Here is a 19,440-nt window from a genome sequence, read left to right as displayed (position 1 = left end):
ATTAGTTTAACCCCTCCCCAACAGCACTAGCAAACATTCCCCTAGACGTTGGTTCCGGTCCTGACCAGGTGCAGACCGTCCGATTTGTACTGGTCCCACATCCCCCAGAACCGGTTCCAATGTCCCAGGAATTTGAATCCCACCCTCCTGCACTACTCATCAAACCATATATTCATCTGAGCTATCCTGCATTTCCTATTCTGACTAGCTCGTGGCACTGGTAGCAATTCTGAGATTACTACCTTTTAATTTAATTCCTAGCTCCCTAAACTCAGCTGCAGGACCTCATCCCGTTTTTCCCTATATCGTTGGTACCTATATACACCACGACAGCTGGCTATTCACCCTCCCCCTCCAGAATGCGCTGCAGCCGCTCCGAGACATTCTTGACCTTTGCACCAGGGAGGCAACATACCATTCTGGAGTCTCGATTGCAGCCGCAGAAACATCTATCTATTCCCCTTGCAATAGAATCCCCTATCACTATAGCTCTCCCACTATTTCTCCTGCCCTCCTGTGCAGCAGAGCCACCCCAGGTGCCATGGACTTGGCTGCTGCAGCCTTCCCCTGATGAGTCATCTCCTCCAACAGTACCCAAGGTGGTGTATCTGTTTTGCAGGGGGATGACCGCAGGGGACTCCTGCACTGTCTTCCTTCCACTGCTCTTCCTGATTTTTACCCATTCCCTCTCTGCCTGAGTAACCTTTACCTACGATTTGATCAACTCACTAACCGTGCTATTCACGACATCCTCAGCATTGCGGATGCTCCAGAGTGAATCCATGTGCAGCTCCAGTGTCGCAATATGGCCTGCCAGGAGCTGCAGATGGATACACTTGCTGCACATGTAGTCATCAGGGACACTGGAAGCGTCCCTGACTTCCCACATAGCACAGGAGGAGCATGACTTGTGTCCGAGCTCTCCTGCTATGACTTAACCATTAGATTTACTTAATTTGGCAACAATTCCAAAGTTTCCTTGCTGCTAAGAACAAGAAGAAATCAAAGAAACAGAAAACTGCTCACCACTCAACCAGTCAATCACTTACCCTCTTGGCTGTGACGTCACCCATTGATTACTTGTGACTTCTTTCTTACTTTTGACCCTGCACCAGCTGCAGCTCGCTGCTCGCTGCTCCTCCAGCCGCTGCTCCTCCGACTGCCGCCAATCCCCGGACTCTCGCTGGGTCATTATAGGCCGCTGCTCACACCTTCTCCGGTCACTGCTCCTCCGGCTTTTGGAAAAAAATAATTCAGTCAGGCAGAGTCTGCATGGATTTATGGAAGGGAAGTCATGATTGACAAATTTGCTGGAATTCTTAGAGGATGTAATGAACAGGGTGGATAAAGGGGAACCAGTGGATGTGGTGTGTTTGGACTTCCAGAAGGCATTTTGACAAGGTGCCACATAAACGATTACTGCACAAGATAAAAGTTCCCGGGGTTGGGGATAATATATTAGCATGGATAGAGAATTGGCTAACTAACAGAAAACAGAGCGTCGGAATAAATGGTTCATTCTCTGGTTGGCAATCAGTAACTAGTGGGGTGCTGCAGGGATCACTGCTGGGACCCCAACTATTTACAATCTATATTAACGACTTGGATGAAGTGATCGAGTGTAACGTAGCCAAGTTTGCTGATGATACAAAGATGGGAGGAAAAGCAATATGTGAGGAGGACACAAAAAATCTGAAAAATGACATAGCCAGGCTAAGTGAGTGGGGAAAAATTCGGCAGATGGTGTATAATGTTGGAAAGTGCAAGGTTATGCACTTTGGCAGAAAAAATTAAAAAACAAGTTATTATTTAATTGGAGAAAAATTGCACAGTGCTGCAGTACAGCGGGAGCTGCGCATACTTGTGCATGAAACACAAAAGGTTAGTATGCAGGTACAGCAAGTGAACAGGAAGGTCAATGGAATCTTGGCCTTTAATGCAAAGGGGATGGAGTATAAAACAAAGAAGTCTTGCTGCAGTTATACAGGGTATTGGTAAGGCCAGACCTGGAACACTGCATGCAGTTTTGGTTTCCATATTGAAGAAAGGATATAGATGCTTTGGAGGCAGTTCAGAGAAGGTTCACTAGGTTGATTCCAGAGATGAGGGGGCTAACTTATGAGAAAAGGTTGAGTAGGTTGTGCCTCTACTCATTGGAATTCAGAAGATTGAGAGGTGATCTTATGGAAACGTGTAAGATTATGAGGGGGCTTGACAAGGTGGATGCAGAGAGGATGTTTCTGCACACTAACCTTTTGTGTTTCATGTTCAAGGACCCCCAGGTCCCTCTGCACCGCAGCATTTCTTAATCTCTCCCCATTTAAATAATTATTTGTTTCTTTATTATTGCTACCACAGTGGATAACCTCATATTTCCCACATTATACTCCATCTGACAAATTTCTGCCCACCCACTGAGCCTATCAATATCGCTTTGCAGATTGTTTGCGTCCTCCTCACATCTTGCTTTCCCACCTATCTTTGTATCATCAGCAAACTTGGCGACAGTACAAACATGCAGAGCACAGAACAAATTATTGATGGAGTGACTTTCCGTCAGTTAGTATTTCTTTCATGGTGCAAAAGAAAATTATGTTATCCCATGAAAGCAAAATAAAAGTTTAACGAAAATAATTGGCACATTTGAAAGGAACAATTTTGTTTTGTGCCTTTTCGGTCAGAGAAATGTTTGTGAAATGATTTTTTTCAGAAAAAGGGATTCAGCATTTCAGCTTGTCGCTGAACACTTCTCTCTGGGCACTGCAGGAGGCAGCAGTTTCCGTAGTTTAGCAGTTATCAAGCTCTGCAAAACCTGCTAACCACCACGTGGCGGAGGAAGATCCGTCCATGGTGGATCAAAGCAATTTAGAGCATTCGAGAGAGGAGGCAGATGCTGAAGTACACGGGGTGCACACATTTCCGACGAAATGTCCACCTATTATGCTGCACGTAAAATTGAATGGCTTAGCCGTAGCCATGGAACTGGACACTGGCGCCAGCCAATCCATCATGAGTAAAAAGATGTTTGAGAGACTGTGATGCAACAAGGCATTCAGTTCAGCCCTGAGACCCATCCACACGAAACTGAGAACATACACCAAAGAGCTTATCACTGTCCTGGGCAGCGCCATGGTCAAGGTCACCTACGAGGGCATGGTGCATGTACTGCCACTCTGGATTGTCCCGGGCGATGATCCCACAGTGCTTGGAAGAAGCTGGCTGGGCAAAATCCGCTGGAACTGGGATGACATCCGAGCGCTATCACATGTCGATGAGGCCTCATGTATCCAGGTTCTAAAAAAGTTTCCTTCCCTTTTTGAGCCAGGATTTGGAAACTTTTCCGGGGAGAAGTTGCGGATCCACTTGGTCCCAGAGGCACGACCCATTCACCACAAGGCGCGAGCAGTACCTCACATGATGAGGAAGAGAGTGCAAATCGAGCTGGACAGGCTGCAAATCGAGGGCATCATCTCCCCAGTGGAATTCAACGAGTGGGCCAGCCCGATTGTTCCAGTACTCAAAAGTGATGGCACAGTCAGGATTTGCAGCGATTATAAAGTAACTATTAATCGTTTCTCGCTGCAGGACCAATACCCGCTACCTAAGGCAGATGACCTAATTGCGACGCTGGCAGGAGGCAAGACATTCACCAAGCTCGACCTGACTTCGGTTTACATGAAGCAGGAGCTGGAGGAGTCTTCGAAGGGCCTCACCTGCATCAACATGCACAAGGTACTGTTCATCTACAACAGATGCCCATTTAGAATTCGGTCGGCTGCAGCGATCTTCCAGAGAAACATGGAGAGCCTACTCAAGTCCATACCACGCACAGTGGTCTTTCAGGACGACATATTGGTCATGGGTCGGGACACCGCTGAGCACCTACAAAACCTGGAGGAGGTCCTCCAGCGACTGGATCGCAAAGGGCTGTGGCTGAAGAGGTTGAAATGTGTCTTCATGGCAACAGAAGTGGAGTATTTGGGGAGAAAGCAGAGGCTATCAGGAACGGGTCCAGGCCACAGAACGTCATGGAGCTGCTGCCGTTTCTGGGCCTCCTCAACTATTTTGGTCACTTCCTACCAGGGTTAAGCACACTTTTAGAGCTCCTACATGTGTTATTGCGGAAAGGTGAAAACTGGGTATGGGGAGAAAGACAAGTAATTGCTTTTGAGAAAGCCAGAAACATTTTATGCTCCAACAAGCTGCTTGTATTGTATAACCGGTGTAAAAGACTTGTGCTAGCAAGTGACGCGTCGTTGTACGGATTCGGGTGTGTATTACAACAAGCTAACGTTGCGGGAAAGTTGCAACCTGTCGCCTATTATTCCAGGAGCTTGTCGAAGGCCGAGAGGGCCTACAGAATGATTGAGAAAGAGGCATTAGTGTGTGTGTTGGTGGAAAAGAAAATGCATCCGTATCTGTTTGGCCTCAAATTTGAGCTGGAAACGGATCAGAAGCCCCTCACATCCCTGTTCACTGAAAACAAGGGGATAAATACTAATGCCTCAGTCCGCATACAAAGGTGGGCACGCGCGCTATCAGCCTATAACTATACCATCCGCCACAGGCCAGGCACCAAGAACTGTGCGAATGCTGTCAGTCGGCTACTATTGCCCATCACAGGGGTGGAAATGGTGCAGCCTGCAAACTTGTTGATGGTGGCGTAGCCCGCAGACGTGTTGATGGTCATGGAAGTGTTTGGAAATTATAAATCACCTGTCACAGCCCGCCAGATTAGGACTTGGAAAGCCAAGATTCTCTGCTGTCCCTAATAAAAAACTGTCTACCGCATGGGAGCTGGGCTAGCATCCCCGTTGAAATGCAAGAGCTAATCAAGCCGTTCCAGCGGCGAAAGGACGAGCTGTCCATTCAGGCAGATTGCCTGTTGTTGGGTAACCGCGGAGTGCTACCAAAAAAGGGCAGGGAGACATTCATCTTGGATCTCCACAGCACACACCCGGGTATAGTAATGATCAAAGCGATAGTCAGATCCCACGTGTGGTGGCCCGGTATCGACTCTGACTTAGAGTCCTGTGTATGGCAATGCAGCATATGTGCTCAGTTGAACAACGCGCACAGAGAGGCACCACTAAGTTTGTGGTCCTGGCCCTCGAGACCATGGTCGAGAATCCATGTGGACTATGCGGGCCCGTTTCTCGGTAAAATGTTTCTGGTGGTGGTGGATGCTTTTTCAAAATGGCTTAAATGTGAAACAATGTTGGGAAGCACCACCACCGCCACCATTGAAAGCCTGAGGGCCATGTTTGCCACCCACGGACTGCCTGACCTACTGGTCATTGACAACGGTCCATGTTTCACCCGTGTCAAATTTAAATAATTCATGACCCGCATCGGGATCAAACATATCACCTCGGCCCCGTTTAAACCAGCCTCCAATGCGCAGGCAGAGTGGGCAGTACAAACCATCTGAATGACCCTGTATTTGCTAAACTATGGACATGGTCCCAAGTGGATCGCAGGCACGATGAGAGCGAAAGAAGGGAATAGGGAATAGGGTGTTTGTCGTCAAACTGGACAATGGACAATGGACAAATTTGCAGAAAGCAGCTGGACCAAACGAGGCTGCGGTTCACAGACTGCCCTGAACAACCCACAGCAGACAGCATCTTTTTCGAGCCCACAACACACACCCAAAGGATCAACGACATCACGCCGGACCAGGAAATCGAACCCATCACGCCCAACAGCCCAGCAAGGCCAGGCTCACCCAGCAGCCCTGCATGGCTAACAACGCGCCAGCCCAGCGAGGACACAGCCAACACACCAGAACAGACATTTGTACCGAGGCGGTCCACCAGGGAAAGAAAATCTCCCGACCGCCTCCCCTTGTAAATAGTTTTCACTTTGACTTTGCGGGGAGTGATGGTGTGTATCTGTAAAGCATGCACTCCCATGTTCCGCCACCAGGGAGCTCATCTCCTGAAGTCCCAAGGGATCCCAACATCCCTTGGGAGCACGATATATAAGCCGGCCCCTGAGGCCTGTTCCTCACACTGGAATGTCTTATTAAAGACTGAGGTCACTGTTACTTTAATCTCCCTGTGTGCAGCCTCATCTGTGTGAGGAACACAATAGTGGTGAGCACCATCTTGAACCGCTGTAGTCCATGTGATGAAGATGCTCCCACAGAGCTGTTAAGGAGGGAGTTCTAGGCTTTTAACCCAGTGACGATGAAGGAACGACCGATATATTTCGAAGTCGGATGGTGTGTGACTAAATCTAACAATGGCTGGTGTCACAGGCACCAAGCATTTTAAAGCAATGTCCTAAAATGCTGCGTGTAAAATGGGAAGGGATAATAATTCATGACTGACAAAGCCTGTTTAAAATGGGACTGTATAAAATTAATGTGAATATTTTTCTGCCAGACAGGGTTTTGGAGGCAGATTTAATATTAACTTTCCAAAGGGAAATATAGTTAAAAAAGAAACATTTGCAGGGTGCTGGGGAATGGGTCTAATTGGAAATTTCTTTCACAGAGCCAGCACAGGTAACAACATAAGAAATCAGAGCAGTAGTAGGCCATACGGCCCCTCAAGCCTGCTCCACCATTCAATAAGATCATGACTGATCGTTGATCTCAACTCCACTTTCCGCTCGATCTCCCGATCCATTGATTCCCCGAGACTCCAAAAATCTATCCAACGCAGCCTTGAATATATTCAGAGACTCAGCATCCACAGGCCTGTGGGGCCGAGAATTACACAGAATCATAACCCTCTGCGTGAAGAAATTCCTCCTCATCTCTGTCTTAAATGGCCGACCCCTTAACCTGAGACTGTGGCCCCTGGTTCGAAACACTCCAGCCCGGGGGAAACAACCTCTCAGCATCTACCCTGTCAATCCCCTTTCGAATATTGTGTGTTTCAATGAGATCACCTCTCATTCTTCTAAACTCCGGAGAGTATCGGCCCATTCTACACAATCTCTCAACTTAAGACAGTCCTCTCATCCCAGGAATCAATCTGGTGAATCTCTGTTGTACCACCTCCCAGGCAAATATTTCCTTCCTTAAATGAGGAAACCAAAACTGTGCGCAGTACTCCAGGTGTGGTCTCACCAGGGCTCTGTACAATTGTAGCAAGACTTCCTTACTCTTGTACTGTGGGCTATATATTAGGTACTATGGGCCGAGTGCCCTGTTTTTTTGCTGATTCGATGGTAGTATAAAAAGTTATTAAAATTTGACAGTTGCTCGGCAAACATATTTGTATTTCCTTCAGTGTACTCCTTACTCTTCAAGGACTAGATTTTCCCCAAGCAGTTTTGGCGGCGCACTGACCTCAAGCGCACCGACTTTGCGCGCTGGAAATGGCTCGGGGAAAAACTCGCCCCCTCCTGGCCGCTGTGTACAGTCCCCGGAGTCCTGGCGTGGTGTCGATGGTGAAGTGGGGGGCGGAGCCAAATGCCTGCACCGGAAATACTGCCGGCACCTTCGCGCATGGGCAGTAGGGAGAGAAAACTAGGCACTCTGCCATTTGTAAACAGTGTCAAACCCGATGAAAAGCACAGCAGCTTCTCAGCTTCTCCGGTCGCTCGGCGGGCTCTCCCCCCGTCCCTCCCCGATAAAACGCACAGCTCCAGCAGCTGCAACTTCTCTGGTCCACATGCTCACACTTCTCCGGTGTGTCTTCCCTCCCCTATCCCAGGGATACAGGGACCCAGTGTAATGGAGCCAAGTTTGCTGATGATACAAAGATGGGTGGCAAAGTAAATTATGATACAGCAAAGAAAATCTCAATTCCGTAAGAACAATATGGAAAAGTACAGTGACCCCGACGTGATATAAACACGCAGCCTTCTGATCTGGAGTCAGACACACTACCGTTGCACCACGAGGTCTACAGTGCAGAGTGCTCATGTTTGTGTACATGAAGGTTCCTGAAACATAGTTTCATTTACCCTGCATTGGTGCAATGAAAGGGCTTTAAAATGCCCGGCCACTCCCACCGTGGGTCAGACAGCATCAGAAGCAGTGCCCACCTGTCACTCACCCTCTCACGCCCGCTTTCATCACCTGCTGCCCGCGGACTGCAGCAAATCCAGTTCATCATCATCAAAGGCAGTCCCTCGAAGCGAGGATGACTTGCTTCCTCGCCAAAAAAGGATGAGTTCACAGGTGTTTCAATTGTGGACCTAATATTCCAGGTCCCGAACTGCATGTTGAAGGGTGGAAGATGCCTGTGTGTGGATTTTTTTAACGTGTGGTGGCCGTTGCACCCCAGCCATCACGCGGGCTTGACAGAGCGAGGTCTAGGTCCAGTGGCAAGGGTTATCCAAGATGACTGGAGACCAGCTCTGCTGCACGGACCCAGTGCCCCCACATATCGCAGTGTGGGCTGGCCCGTGCTGCCCCTGGGCCCCTGGCCCTGAACTCACGCCGCCCCTGGGCCCCTGGCCCTGAACTCACGCCGCCCCTGGGCCCCGATCACATCCCTCCACAGTCTCTCACTGCTCTTGCTGTACCTGCCCACGCTCCAATCACCGACCTGGACTTTGATGACATCACTCTTCGCTGTCGTCACCCTCCTGCACCAGCTCGCGCTGCACCTTGCCGTGGTGCACCACCACGCTGCTCCCATGCCGCCGCTCACCGCTCCTTTTATGGCCCCGACCTGCCGCTGGTGTTCTCACGCAGGTCGGGGCCTCCACGCTGCTCCCAGCAAATCCAGTTACACGCCGTGTCACCGCCCAATTCTCAGCTGTGATTGTAAGCTGACTATATTTAAAGCTATCGCAAAGGCTGAAAGCAGTGTTCCCTGGTAGTCTAGTGGTTAGGATTTGGTGCTCTCACTGCCGTGGTCTGGGTTTGATTCCTGGTCAGGAAGAGCATTTTTACAGAGCAAGTTGACAAAAATAATTCAAGTCTGAGAGATACTGAATAATTGTTTCAATCATCATTGCACACGAAGGAAATACAAATATGTTTGCCGAGCGACTGTTGAATTTTAATAACTTTTTATACAACCGGAGAATCAGCAGAAAAACAGGATATTCGGCCCATAGTACCTAATATATCGCCCATAGTACAAGAGTAAGGAAGTCTTGCTCCAATTGTACAGGGCCCTGGTGAGACCACGCCTGGAGTACTGCGCACAGTTTTGGTCTCCTTATCTGAGGAAGGATACACTTGCGTGGGAGGTGGTACAACGGAGGTTCACCAGATTGATTCCTGGGATGAGAGGTCTGTCCTATGGTGAGAGATTGTGCAGAATATGCCGATACTCTCTGGAGTTTAGAAGAATGAGAGGTGATCTCATTGAAACAGACAATATTCTGAAGGGGATTGACAGAGTAAATGTTGAGGAGCCCGGCTAGCTCAGTCGGTAGAGCATAAGACTCTTAATCTCAGGGTCGTGGGTTCGAGCCCCACGTTGGGCGATTACTTTCCATTGAACTTTTATGTTGCTTTCGTGGGTAAATATCATCAATGAACCCATGATCTTCTTTTGCACAATGATAAAAATGCGAACTGAGGGAGAGTTGATAATTTAATCAAATAATGAAAGCTGTGCCTCAGACCGCTCGGCCGTCCTTACTGTTAGATGCTCCAGTTACAAGTTGTTGCTCTGGAAAGTTTCAGACCGGGCACTTGTTCACGGCTGCTGGAAGGCCCAGTGACCGGGATAACCTCTCCCCCGGGGTTTTCCTGAGCCTGTGCTCGGTGTACGGGGAGCTTTGGTCCGGGTCCGAGGTAGCTTGCATCCCAGGGATGGACAATAACCCTCTGAGCTCTGGAACTGGGGAAAAGCGAATAATTAATGAGTTGTTTGTGGTTTCAAATGCAGCTTAGATCTGCTGGTGTAAACCGATAGTGTTGTTTCACAGAATGAATGAAATGCTGACAGGGACAGTCAAAACTTCAATAAGTGAACTTTAATAATTCATGAAACTTTAATCCTTGATGAAGTTTTATCCCCGATCTGATTTTACACAATCTGTATTTGAGGAGACTGATTTTAAATGTTCATTGCTCATGCAACAATGTATCCAAAACAGCTTTTCTTCAATTTTATTGCAGACAAGTTTTTGAGAAATAATATTTCTGCTCGGCTTGAACCAGGAACTTTTCACGTGTGAGGCAAATGTGATAACCTCTACACGACAGAAACTGCTGCTTAGCTCAGTGTCCAGAGAGAAGTGTTCAGCAACAAGCTGAAATGCTCAATCCCTCTCTCTGCAAAAAGTTCCTTTCACAAACATTTCTCTGACCAGAACTGCACCAAACAACAATGTTCTCCTTTCAAAGTCATTAAACTCCCCAATTTCCGCGTCTGCAATTTTAAGGACAAGGACTGAAAGCACTTTGCGATCAGAAAATTGCAGGAAACCCCTGTGGTTAATGACAGGGCTTTTGATGGTTGATTTCTGTACACACCTTGTGTTATGTATTTAACCCTTGGCCACCTGTATCACACCACCACCAGAGGGCCTACCTGTTGGAGTCCCAAGTGATCCCAGCATCCCTTGGGATCACGGTATATAAGCAGTCCACCCACGAGGTACCTGCACTCTGGAGTCTTATTAAAGGAGCTAATGTCACACCTTCTCATTGTTCACCGTACTCAGTTTCATCCTTTATTATGAGCGTATCAATTGGTGACGAGACAATGAACAACCACGTAAAAATGCAAAGACCAGTTGGTATCCTGGAGAAGTTCTCAGAAGTGGACGATTGCGAAGCCTTCGTGGAGAGACTGGACCAATACTTCATGGCCAACGAGCTGGAAGGGGACGTGAACGCTGCCAAATGAAGGGCGACCCTTTCTTACCGTCTGTGGGGCAACAACCTATGGCCTCATGAAGAATCTTCTAGCTCTGATGAAACCAACAACCACATCCTATGAAGAATTGTGTATGCTGGTCCGGGAGCATCTAAATCCTAAAGAAAGCGTTCTGATGTTGAGGTATCGGATCTACACCTGCCAACGGTTGGAGGGCGAGGAAGTGGCGAGCTATGTCGCCGAATTAAGGCGTCTCGCAGGACATTGCAAATTTGAGGGATTCCAAGAACAAATGCTGAAAGACTTTTTGTGCTTGGCATTGGCCATGAGGTAATCCTTCGCAAACTGTTGACAGTTGAAGCTCAGAATCTGAGCAAAGCCATAACGATAGCCCAGGCAATTTCCACCAGTTCCTTTAAACCCAATAACTTCATTTATTTCCAGTGGACTGGATGGAGGAACATGATCCATATAAAAAATTGTTATCATTTTACATGAACTGAATGTTCATAAAAGTATTGGAGTGGGAACTCACTGGATAACAGCACAGCTGGCAATGTTTGCGGAATATATTCGTGCAGCCAAAACGCACAATGACAACCCGGAACTGTGCGGCACTGAATCCTCGGGGAAAAAACAGTGAAAAGCTTTGTTCCTGGGTGGACTCAAACCACCAAAATTTTGGTTAATAGCCAAACGGGCTAACCCATTGCGCCACAGAGACTAACTTAAATGTACATTGCAAGATATCCCAATCCAGGATGTCAGACTGTTAAAGCTTCAGATTGCTCCGACCGGGATGGAACTTGTCCACTCTCAGTTGTACATTTCCCAAATAAATGGAGGGACATTCATTGTGGATGCGTGGAAGCAGTCTGGTCCCTCACACTGCAGACACTTCCATGTCACCACCAACCAGCTCTCCCACAACCGGTGTGTTATACCTTCCAGCCTTCCGGTGCCTTGTCTGTGACGAAGTATTCTGATTGTCCCGAAGCCGTCTTTACATTTTAATTTCTTTTCAGCTCCTGAATGCAGGTATTCCTGTGATTAAACCCGAACAAAATGATTAAAGAGACAGTTGGATTCATCATTTCTTTGCTTGGTGAAATTTCAAAGATTGAAAGCAATGCACAAACCCCATCACCAACTCGCGAACCGCTACACGCTGCTCCCGTGAGATGGAAGCTCAGTTGCTGTTTCAAGCTTGAATGCAGGTACAAGCAGAACTCATTCAAAGAAAGTCCAAATCCCTGAGGTACCTGATTATTTGCACCAAACTCCTTCGCAAAGAGTTGAGGTTCATGTGGGGTGATTTGGGCACATCTTTCCCCACACTACAACACTTCAAACATAAATCAACGGCTGTAAAGTGCTTTGGGGCGTCATGAGTTCCTGAAAGGCACTGCAGAAATGCAAGTCCTTCTTTGCAAAAGTTCCATGACATTTTAAAATTCGCGGCAGAATAATGGGCTCGGCCGGGATCTCTCGTAAATTTCAATTAACAACCCAGAAGCGAGAATCATACCCCTTGACCAACGAGCTAAATTTTTGACAAACCTGGAGATCAGGTGTAACTTCTATAAAAATATTTTTTGTGTGTAGCTATTCTTGGCAGAAGGAGCACATGAGATCGATTCAGTGACTTTGCTTTTTCGACCTGTCTTCTGAAGCGCCGCATGGTCCCACTCCGACAGTTAATGAGCTGTTGGGACGTTAGTGTATCCAGGCTGTGGGTGGCCATCCCGAGCGCAGCAGAGGAGTTTCTGCATTAGTTCTGGGTGGGGACAGTATTTCCCCTTCTCTCTTCCTCTTATCTGTATCCCTCTGCTTTGTTTTCTGTATTTATTCCCCCACCCTCATTTTATGCATAGCTGCAAACAACATCTGTCCCCTTATGTCCCAGTTATACGAACATAAGAAATAGGAACAAGAGTCGGCCATACCGCCCCTCGAGCCTGCTCCGCCATTCAATAAGATCATGGCTGATCTGATCATTGATTCCGCTCCCCATAACCCCTTATCCCCTTATCGTTTAAGAAATTATCGATTTCTGTCTCAAATATATTCAATGTCCCAGCTTCCACAGCTCACTGAGAATTCCACAGATTTACAACCCTCTGAAAGAAGAAATTTCTCCTCATCTCAGTTTTAAATGGGTGGCCCCTTATTCTAAGATCATGCCCCCAAGTTCTAGTCTCCCCCACCAGTGGAAACATCCTCTCTGCATCCACCTTGGCAAGCCCCCTCATAATCTTATACATTTTGATCAGATCACCTCTCATTCTTCAGAATTCCAATGAGTAGAGGCCCAATCTGAACAACCTTTCCTCATAAGTCAACCCCCTCATCTCCAGAATCAAGTGAGTGAACCTTCTCTGAACTGCTTCCAGAGCAAATATATCCTTTCGTAAATATGGAAAACAAAACTGCATGCAGTATTCCAGGTGTGGCCTCACCAATACCCTGTATAACTGTAGCAAGATTTCCCTGCTTTGATACTCCATCCCCTTTGCAATAAAGGCCAAGATTCCATTGGCCGTCCTGATCACTTGCTGGTGATCGAGTTCGCTCGATATAAAGGCCAGCTTTAACATTAGTCTTATTTGTTTATTTTCTGTACCTGCCCATGACATTTACATAAAACCTTGTTGACTCTGTCAAATCATGTTATAATTTTCGAAGTGCCCTGATACCACTTCCTTAACAATGGATTACAGCATTTTCCCGATGACTGCTGTCAGACTAACTGTCCTGTAATTCCCGGTTTTCTCTCTCCCTCCTTTTTTGATTAGCGATGGTACATTTTCTACCTTCCGATCCGCTGGGACTGTTGTAGAATCTGGACATCGTGGTGCAACGGTTACGGGTCTAACTCCCGATCAGGAGGCTGCGTGTTCAAATCAGTTAATTTAGCTGTTGTTCTTCCAGAATTGATATTGTGTTTGCTGTTTCACAATAACCAGACCCTTGCTCGAAAACCTGTCTCAATGTTTCCCCAGGGGCACGTTCATGTTGCAATGAACATTCTGAATCAGATGCCTGAAGTACAGTGTGTAAAATGGGATATGGTTTAACAGTTAACTTGCAATGCACAGAACCAATTATTCAATTATCGACTTTCCCTCAGTTAACATTACTTTCACTGTGCAAAACAAGCTGATCAGTTAATTAATGAAGTTTGCCCGAGAAAGCGATATAAAATTTAACGATAATGATTCACCCAACATGGGGCTCAAACCCACGACCCCAAGATTAAGAGTCTCATGCTGCATCTACTGACCTAGCCGGAATTATTTAAATCACATGTCCCTGTCGGTGATTGCAGCCAGGCGCCTGTTGGTTCCGTCCCATTTCCCGGTGTTTCCCGATCCTGTCTGTCTCTCTGGCTCTGTTCAATCTGTGTGTGGCCACCTCCAGTTTGATTTTCAATGAATACCTGTGTTTGTGTATTCAGTAAAAACAGAAAATGCTGGAAACACTCAGCAGGTCGGGCAGTATCTGTGGAGGTGGGGAAGTGGGAATAATCGATGGGTTTGTTTGTGGCTTTGATCTGTTGCTGGGAAGTGAGGCAGCGCTGCAGGATGCTTTTTTTCGAGGTGTAAGCAGAGGTTTCCGTCGTGTAACGGTTATCACCTTCGCTGCACATGTGAAATATCCTCGGTTTGAGCACAGACAGAAACATTATTTTGGAGAATATTTTTCCGTGGAATATATTTTTAAAAAGTAGCCCCAGGTTCCTTGTATCATGAGCGATGGGCATTTTAACTCACTCTTCTAAAATACAGTGTGCGTAAAATCAGATAGAGGATAAAACTTCATCAATGATTAAAGTTCGTGAACTCATTGAAGTTCAGTTATTGAAGTTTCCATCAATTCATTGCAGAAACATAATTGAGGTGTGTGAGAGGATTAATAATGGGCTTTAATCGTTAATGAGCCCATTACTTTATGTTATAGACCCAGGTTACACACTCTCTTGCTTCTGAAAGTGTTGAGATGCGTGTGTGGTGATTGGGGCCCATCTTTTCCCACATTACAAGGCTCCATCGGTACTTCATTGCCTTTAAATCACTTGGGGATATCCTGAGTTGTTGAAAGGCCACGTAAAAATGCAAGTCATTCTTTGCAAAAGTTCTAACCGCAAGTTCAAACTTCGCCGGCAAATGGAGGCTCACCCAGAATTTGTTCTGACACCACGACAAAGTCCTTAAAAGTGGGATTTAGCAGTTCAGCTGCTCGCTGAACATTTCCGTCTGACCTGGTGCTGCAAGTGGAGATGTGCCCGCAGTGTTGCATTTAACACGTTCGCCTCACACGGGAAAGCTCACCGGGTGGAAATATTTTGTTGGAACTTGCTCCTCATGCATGTTCAGGGGAGAGATTGTTCTCCAGTGAAAGGACATAAGATCATAAGAACGTAAGAATTAGGAACAGGAATCGGCCATTTGGCCCATTTTAATGTTTTCAAAGTGATTCCAACCGGGGAACTTTGGTGTGTTTGTGGAAGATGATAACCACTACACTACAGACACACAGTGGTAGATGTTGTCTTAGGAACATAACCAGAGCTCTAACCAACACAGCTGGCCGATACTTCAGGAGCTGGTTTTACGAGAATAGAATGACGGTGCTATATTTAGGAAGGCTGTGAGAGTGGCAGCAATTGATCTCGTGTTTCCCAGACTTTATACACAGGAACATTGGAACAGGAGGAGGCTATTTGGCAACGAGTGGTTAAGATCCGGAATGCGCTGCCTGAAAGGGTGGCGGAGGCAGAATTAATCTTATCTTTCAAAATGGATTTGGATAAGTATCGGAAGGACAAATATCTCAGGGGTACGGGTAAAGGCCGGAGGAGTGGGACTAGCTGAGAGTCGGCACGGGCTCGACAGGCCGAACGGACTACTTCCGTGCTGTAACCGTTCCATGATTCTATATTATGTTTAAACTTGCTGTGGATGAACAATCGGAGGGAAGCTGAGTCTCCTGTTAAAAACGCTGATGCTGTCTTACCAGCTGAGATTTCCAGCAAATCTGTTTTTATTTTTTATTTGTGTATTGAATCGGTACATCTAGAGCTTTCTGATTCAGAAGATTCGGGGGGCACGGAAAGTTGGGAGTTTAACGACTTTGAAAGGAACATTTTTGACTTGTGCAGCTTCGGTCAGAGAAATGTTTGTGTCATGATTTTTTCACTGAAAGGGATTCAGAATTACACCTTCTGGCTTAACACTTCTCTCTGGGCAGGCAGTTAAGCAGGGGTTTCCATTGTATAGCAGTTACCATGTTAGTCTCTCACACACAAAAGGTCCCATGTTCAAACCCAGGCAGAAATATCATTTTAGAATATATTTGCTGTGAAATAAGTTGAACATAAGTACCCCAGGTTCCTTGTCTTTTGAGCAATGAACATTTTAAACCAATCTGATTAAATACAGAGTGTGTTAAGTCAGATAGGGTGTAAAATTTCATCGATGATTAAAGCTCCTGAAATTATTACAGTTCAGTTTTTGAAATATCGACTGTAAGTCTGCAAAACAATCCGGGTGTGAATATTGGCCCAAAAATTCCGGTAGGAGGCTTCCCACGGACAATTCCCTTCCGACCGGAGATGTTTTACGAACCTACCTGGTGGTCTAGGAGGCACCGTGGATTCTGCTGGGGAGGCCTTCTCTTCCCGCGCTGCGAAGCACACTCCCGTCCGGAGGGATACCACGTGTGACTGCTCAGCCAATCAGGTACGTATTCCACAGCTTTCCCATTAATAGCAATGGGACTCGCGGACCTACGAGTTCTCAGTGCTATTCATGAGAACAAAAAACACACACACACTGAGAAAAATAAAAAACAGACCTCTCATAATAAAAATTAATTGAAATTAAAGTTAATAAACGTATTAGAAAAAAACAAGATAGTTCCAATTTTTTTTAAGCTTTGTAATTCGGGTTAAAAATAAACTTACCTTAGTTGGCAGAGTTTTTTTTTTTATTTGTGTTTATTTTATTTTATTGTGGTTATGAGTGTTTTTAAACACTTGCGCCTGTAAAATTACGCTGTGCGCTTGCTTTTTCAGCTGCAAGTTTTTTGAGGATATTTGCTGGTCAAGATATGCGTAAATCCCGCAATCCGTAGAAACTTTGTACAGGCCCAGGACGTTGGAATTTCCCTAAACTTACTGTGAATGAAGAATCGGAGGCAAGTTTAGTCTCCTGGCAAATGCTGCCTGACCTGCTGAGATTTCCAGCATTTGCTGTTTTTATTTGCTATTTATTCTCCTGGCAAAAGGGCTACTTTATTCCTGAATTGCTCTTTATTTAACCAATAAATAGATAACTTTCAGTGAGAGAAAACCGATCCACCGGGGACCTTTCGCGTGTGAGGCCAACGTGATATCCGCCACACTGCAGCCCATCAAAGGGCGAGAAACCACTGAATATAAAGGATGAGCTCACAAATATCAGGGGCAGTGCAGTCCGGTCAACGTCAAACCCTCCTTTCTTATTCAGCAGAGGCATGAACGGGAGTCAGACGCCACAAAGTTTAATTAAAGACACAAATACAAGGAACACTTCCAAATCTTTTCACTGTAAAATTCTTTCACTTTATTTCAAATCGTACTGTGTTGAACTTGAAAATGAGCACCGTGGGATTTTATCTTCACCACTGATTTCCTGCATTGTTTCACATTGCAACATTAAGTTGTGAAAATACTGGCAAAACTGAGCCCCTGATTATTTCACGTCGGGGTCACATTGCTTTTGGATAATTCCAGAATTAATATTTTCTTTGCTGTTTAACAATAACCAGACCCTTGCTCCAAGGTCTGTCTCACTGTTTCCCCGGTGTCAGGCAGAGATCCGCCTGCTGCCCTCATTTATTTCATGTGACAGGATACAAACGTTCAAATTCAACCTGCAGATGGCCACATACAGCATGAAATAGTCAGGATGGCCGAGCGGTCTCAGGTGCTGTGTTCAATTTCCTGTTTTTTCTGGAAGTGTGGGTTCGAATCCCACTTCTTCCTTATCGTCATTAAGCAAAACCCATTTGTTCGGCACCACGACCAACTCCTTAAAAGTGGGATTCAGCAGTTCACCTGCTCGCTTAACATTTCCGTCTGACCGGGTGCTGAAATTGGAGATGTTTCCGCAGTGTAGCGGTTAACACGTTCGCCTCACACACGAAAGCTCACCGGGCGGGAATATTTTCTGGAGCTTTCTCCTCATACATGCTCAGGGGCGAGATTATTCTCCTTTGAAAGGTCATAAGATCATAAACATGTAAGGATCAGGAGCACGTAAAAATACATCTCCTCACCCCACATCCCCCGCCCCGGATTTTTCCGTTTACCAATTATCTAATGTCTGTGTCTTCTGGTTACTGACACTCCTGCCCGTGGAAACAGTTTCCCCATAATTCTGAAAATCTCTATTAAATCTCCCCTTAACTATGATTACTGGGGTTCAATGTGGGGAAGGGTCAGTTCATCCACTTTGCACCGAAGAATGATCGACCAGTGCATGATCTAAAAACATTATGTCAGAAAAGATTTTTTCTGTGAAATAGTTGGTCCTGTTAATTTTAACAAAAGTTGCACCGGGTTCCTGGAGTCATAAGTGATACATCCTTGCTGTACATTATAAATTCACACGAGGCCCATGCTTGAGAGAAGGTCAGTCTGTGACCTGTCCTTTATTCCTTTGCATTCAAGTGATGAAATTGGGTGGAGCTTCCCCTTTTATACCTGAAGGTCCAGGTTAGCAGTGTCTCCCACAAGTTCACCATCTAGTGGTCATTGCTCTCACAGTGTACAACTGAGGTCAGATTATATATGGGTTACAATGTTGGTTGAATACATGACAATAAGCACTTAAAATTTTAAACCATTCTCCTAAAATACAGCGTGTAAACGAGATAGGGATAAAATTTCATCACATGTAAAGAGAAAATTAATGATTGAAGCTCGTAAAAGATCCTCTCGGAATAAGTGATCACAGTATGGTTGAATTTGTAATACAGATTGGGGGTGAGGAAGTAATGTCTCAAACGAGCGTACTATGCTTAAACAAAGGGATCTACAGTGGGATGAGGGCAGAGTTGGCTAAAGTAGACTGGAAACACAGACTAAACGGTGGCACAATTGAGGAACAGTGGAGGACTTTTATGGAGCTCTTTCATAGTGCTCAATAAAAATATATTCCAGTGAAAAAGAAGGGCGGTAAGAGAAGGGATAACCAGCCGTGGATAACCAAGGAAATAAAGGAGAATATCAAATTAAAAACCAATGCGTATAAGGTGGCCAAGGTTAGTGGGAAAATAGAAGATTGGGAAAATTTTAAACGACAGCAAAGAATGACTAAGAAAACAATAAAGAAAGGAAAGATAGATTACAAAGGTAAACTTGTGCAAAGCATAAAAACGGATAGTTAAAGCTTTTACCGATATATAAAACGGAAGAGAGTGACTAAAGTAAATGTTGGTCCCTTAGAAGATGAAAAGGGGGATTTCATAATGGGAAATGTGGAAATGGCTGAGATATTAAACAATTATTTTGCTTCGGTCTTCACAATGGAAGACACAGAAACCATGCCAGAAATTGCTGGTCACAGGATTGTGGGAAGGGAGGACCTTGAAACAATCACTATCACTAGGGGGTTAGTGCTGGACAGGCTAATGGGACTCAAGGTAGACA

The 19,440-nt window shown here is 45.8% G+C and overlaps 1 non-coding gene across 1 annotated transcript; it reads left to right on the top strand.

Moving 5' to 3' along the window:
• Positions 1-9,329: 9,329 nt before the first annotated feature.
• trnak-cuu (transfer RNA lysine (anticodon CUU)) lies at positions 9,330-9,402 on the top strand. Its single transcript has one exon. It is a non-coding gene; the product is annotated as a tRNA-Lys (tRNA).
• The last annotated feature ends 10,038 nt before the right edge of the window (positions 9,403-19,440 follow it).

This window comes from Pristiophorus japonicus, unplaced genomic scaffold (genome assembly GCF_044704955.1).
Source record: "Pristiophorus japonicus isolate sPriJap1 unplaced genomic scaffold, sPriJap1.hap1 HAP1_SCAFFOLD_163, whole genome shotgun sequence".
NCBI lineage: Eukaryota > Metazoa > Chordata > Chondrichthyes > Pristiophoridae > Pristiophorus > Pristiophorus japonicus.
Note: the sequence above shows the minus strand (reverse complement) of the source record. Positions and strands in the feature narration are given on the sequence as shown.